Consider the following 5216-nt stretch of genomic DNA (forward strand, 5'->3'; position numbering starts at 1 on the left):
TGCTGGGATTAAAGGCGTGCGCCACCACGCCCGGCTAAACTTGATGAGTTTTAACTCGAGGAAAAAAGACAGAAAGTTAGATTGGAGTTGTAGACATATCGGTTGGGACTCTACAACTCTGTATTTTGATTGGTTGTGACTTTCTGTAGGTTCTCTTCCAATACTCACCACATCACTAGCCTTGGGTAGTTGGCTAGGATTCCAGTACCAGGCCTGATGTCCCTTTCGTTAGGTGGGTCTTAAGTCCAACTAGACAGCTGGTGGTTAGTATCAAGGTAATCATGCCAGAGCTGCACCCTTAAGGTTACTGAGCCATGTTGCTCAGGGATCATTACAGATGAAGAGACAGAAAGGCTGAAAGAATCAGAGGAACAAGGAGTTCACTGTCATGTTTTATCGCCTAAAAATTGTCAGAGAAGCTACACCCATGAAGTCTCACTAATATGATTGTCTAAACATCACCTGGCCAAAGACCACACAAATAGATACATTAACGTGTATGGGAGAAAGATCACAAGGCCTTATCCCTAAACAAAGAACTATAGGCAGCTTAGAAATGTTGAGAATGGAAAAAATAGTCTTCCCCAGGAAGAGCATCCAATTGGTTATTTAATGTCAAATGGTCAGTTTTCAAAACATGCATATAAGTTATAATGGACTGAGCAAGTTGTAACACACACACACACACACACATATATATATATATATATATATATATATATATATATATATACACACACACACGTATATTAGCAAACACATGTATGTTATTACACACATACACACAAACATATTTGTACACCTCTCACCCCTATTCACTAGTCTTAGATACACTAGACTTAGACTGTATTGACTACATCAGGTTTTCTAAGTTTCTCTAGGTCTCTGGTTTAGCTTAGAAGTTGCACTTGTTTAAAGGCAACTCACATGAATACTTTTCTTTTCTGCATGAGTTTCAATTTTCTGACCATTTTTCCAGTTACTTCTGGAAAAGAGGTTTCCAGGAGGTTAACTGGGTCAAGGGGGTCAGTGTGTGTGTATGTGTGTGTGCAGAACAACAGTTAAAGAAAATGAGGCCGAGAATTGGGGAAAAAAAGTAAAAAGTAAGGGGGATACCTGGGATGAATTGGAGAAAGAAAAAGAAAGGGAGAAATGTAATCATACACACACACACACACACACACACACACACACATATATATATATTTCTCTGCTGTCTACCATGTGAAGATACAAAGTGACCTCCATCTGCATGCCAGGAGCGGGCACTCACCAGCTCCAGATTTGCCAGCATTTAAATTTAGGACTTCTCAGCCTACAGAGCTGTGAGATATAAATATTTGTGTCTAAGTAACTCAGTCTGTGATAATTTGTTACTTCAGCCAAAACTGGCTGGGACAGTTGAGAATAAAAGGAGGGGGAAATGTGTTTTAGAAAGACTCCCTAGAGGCCCTTTGTCCCCTTGCCTGCACTGTGACTCTCATCTGCCTCACTCCAGTGACATGCACGATATTTGCTTGCACAAGAGAATGAACAACCTGTTTCTAGACTGTGGGATGGGATGTAGACATAATGGAGGATGCGCGCATCACAAGAAACACTGAGGGAGCAGGGAAGGCTTCTACAGGACTTGTGGATACTATAAACTCTCATGTCCCACCCAGCATGGGACTGAGCACTGAGCATTGACGTTACTTAAGGGGTTAAATGAACAAGACACATAACCCTCAGCTACTGAAGGTTCCCTAAATACACAGGTCACCAAACACACAGTTCACTGTGATCGCTTTACATGACAGCCCTGGATTAACAACTTTCATCCCTGCCCCACCCCTCACCCCATCCCCACATCTCTGTGTGTTCAGAACAGCTTTCTTGTCCACTGATTATGAATGAATGTCCAAAGATATTTAACACACACACACACACACACACAAGAGTCACTAAAAAAATAGGAAAAAATGTTGAAAGGATAAAGAAAACTAAACATTTCTTTTCTGCCTGGAGCAAAGTTCGTTGGCAGAACTCTTGGCTTCAGTCGCCAATGGTTCAAAACAAATAAGTAAATAACCAATGTAGTCATACAGCCAAATCAATTTAAAGAACAATTAATCTGTTTCACTCATGCCAAGTACACAATTATCTCTTCAAGCACTGTTTTTCAGGAAATTACTAGAGGATACTTTTCCATCTAAACAAGAGGATATTCGGGGGGTGGGAGGACAGAACACCTGATTTAGGAAAGCAGAAATTGAACAGAAGAAGGACAGAGGCGATCTCTCAGTGGTTTGAAAAGAATACCCAATAGCAAACCTAAGAAGAACACCATACGAGAGCATTTTAAGGATGCCCAGGGGACTTCTTCCAGAAGTAACTGGAAAAACTGGTCAGAAAATTGAAAATCAAGCAGGCAGGGAAGAAAAGTATTCATGTGAGATTACAAACAGACCCAGAGAAACTTAGAAAACAGGATGCAAAAACCCCTTCCGGTCCGTGCCAGTACTGGGTCACCTTGGATGCAGAGTCAGCGGACACCACCAAGGTCCCTAGAAGACTCTCCATGCAATGTTAGGACCACCGGTGAGTGGAACACAACTTCAGTTCCATTCCAATCGTGTGGGACCTGACACAGCATTAAGGAAGCAGAAAACCCGACCTGACCAGGGTCACAAGTCCCTTCTGGTCAGTGCCAGCACAAGGTCACCTGGGCACGGAGTTGGCGGACTTCCCCAAGATCCCTGGAGGACTCTCCACTCAATCTTAGGACGTCTGGTGAGTGGAACAGAACTTCTGTTCCAATCCAATCACGCAGGACCTGAGACAGCATTAGGGAAGCAGAAAACCAGGGCACGAATCCCTTCCAGTCAGCGCCAGAACCGGGTCCCCTGGGCACGGAATTGGTGGACACCCCCAAGGTCCCTAGAGGACAGCTTCTGAGGCAGACCCCGTTTTGGGCTCCAGACATCCGGGCACCTTCCCTGCCAGAAGAGAGGTGTCCACCTTCCCCGGGAGGGCTTTGCCTGAGCAACTAGGGGAGCCACCTTGATTCCTGGATCCCTCCAAGACTAGTCTGCACAGGTGAGAGTGTGGACTACAGAAGCTAACAGCTTCTGGGACAGGCCCTGAGGCAGGTCCAAACGCCTGATATCTGTGAACCTTCCCTGCAAGAGGAGAGCTTACCTGCAGAGAGTGCTCTGACCACTGAAACTCAGGAGACAGCTAGTCTCCCAGGTCTGCTGATAGAGGATAACAGAATCACAAGAGGAACAAGCTCTAACCAGAGACAACTCTAACAACTAACTCCAGAAATTACCAGATGGCGAAAGGCAAACGTAAGAATCTTACTAACAGAGACCAAGACCACTCACCATCATCAGAACGCAGCACTCCCACCTCACCCAGTCCTGGGCACCCCAACATATCCGAAAACCTAGACCCGCATTTAAAAGCATATTTCATGATGATGGTAGAGGACATCAAGAAGGACTTTAATAACTCACTTAAAGTAATACAGGAGAACACTGCTAAAGAGGTACAAGTCCTTAAAGAAAAACAGGAAAACACATCCAAACAGGTGATGGAATTGAACAAAACCACACTAGACCTAAAAAGGGAAGTAGACACAATGAAGAAAACCCAAAGTGAGGCAATGCGGAGATAGAAACCCTAGAAAAGAAATCTGGAACCATAGATGTGAGCATCATCAACAGAATTCAAGAGATGGAAGAGAGAATCTCAGGTGCAGAAGATTCCATAGAGAACATCTGCACAACAATCAAAGAAAATGCAAAAGGATCCTAAGTCAAAGCATCCAGGAAATCCAGGACACAATGAGAAGACAAAACCTACGGATAATAGGAGTAGATGAGAATGAAGGTTTTCAACTTAAAGGGCCAATAAATATCTGCAACAAAATTATAGAAAAAAACTTCCCAAACCTAAAGAAAGAGGCCCATGAACATACAAGAATCGTACAGAACTCCAAATAGACTGGACCAGAAAAGAAATTCCTCCCGACACATAATAATCAGAACAACAAATGCACTAAATAAAGACAATATATTAAAAGCAGTAAGGGAAAAAGGTCAAGTAACATATGAAGGCAGACCTATTAGAATTAATCCAGACTTCTCACCAAAAATATGAAGGCCAGAAGATCCTGGACAGACATTATACAGACACTAAAGGAACACAAATGTCAGCCCAGGCTACTATACCCAGCAAAACTCTCAATTACCATAGATGGAGAAACCAAAGTATTCCATGACAAAACCAAATTCACACATCTTTCCATGAATCTAGGCCTTCAAAGGATAATAAAGATGGAAACAACACCCTAGACAAAGCAAGAAAGTAATCCTTCAACAAAAATAAAAGAAGACAGCCCCAAGAACAGAATGGAAACTCTAACAACAAAAACAATAGGAAGCAACAATTACTTTTCCTTAATAACTCTTTTAATTGAGTCAATGGACTCAATTCACCAATAAAAAGACATAGACTAACAGACTGGCAACACAAACAGGACCCAACATTTTGCTGCTTACAGGAAACCCATCTCAGAGAAAAAGACAGACACTACCTCAGAATGAAAGGNTGGAAAACAATTTTCCAAGCAAATGGTCTGAAGAAACAAGCTGGAGTAGCCATTCTAATATCGAATAAAATCGATTTCCAACCCAAAGTTATCAAAAAAGACAAGGAGGGACACATCATACTCATCAAAGATAAAATCTTCTAAGAGGAACTCTCAATTATGAATATCTATGCTCTAAATGCAAGGGCAGCCACACGCATTAAAGAAACTTTAGTAAAGCTCAAAGCACACATTGCACCTCACACAATAATAGAGGGAAACTTCAACACACCACTTTCATCAATGGACAGATCGTGGAAACAGAAACTAAACAGAGACACAGTGAAACTAACAGAATTTATGAAACAAATGTATTTAACAGATATCCACAGAACATTTTATCCTAAAACAAAAGGATATACCTTCTTCTCACCACCTCATGATACCTTCTCCAAAATTGAACATATAATTGGTCACAAAACAGGCCTCAACAGATACAAAAATATTGAAATTGTCCCATGCATCCTATCAGATCAACATGAACTAAGGCTGATCTTCAATAACAACATAAATAATAGAAAGCCAACATTCACGTGGAAACTGAACAACACTCTTCTCAATGATACCTTGGTCAAGGAAG

General features: G+C 41.8%; 1 protein-coding gene across 6 annotated transcripts in view; it reads right to left on the reverse strand.

Moving 5' to 3' along the window:
* The window catches only part of Klhl32 (kelch like family member 32), a 225317-nt gene that overhangs the window by 189418 nt on the left and 30683 nt on the right, over nt 1-5216 (reverse strand). The window contains exon 1 of one of the 6 annotated variants that reach the window (XM_029476831.1): nt 169-249. The exons of the other annotated variants lie outside the window; for them this stretch is intronic. The gene's annotated coding sequence lies outside the window, so the exon portion shown is untranslated. Of the gene's footprint in view, nt 1-168; nt 250-5216 lie in introns of those variants that run through there. 6 annotated transcript variants of the gene reach the window in all.

This window comes from Mus caroli, chromosome 4 (genome assembly GCF_900094665.2).
Source record: "Mus caroli chromosome 4, CAROLI_EIJ_v1.1, whole genome shotgun sequence".
Lineage (NCBI taxonomy): Eukaryota > Metazoa > Chordata > Mammalia > Rodentia > Muridae > Mus > Mus caroli.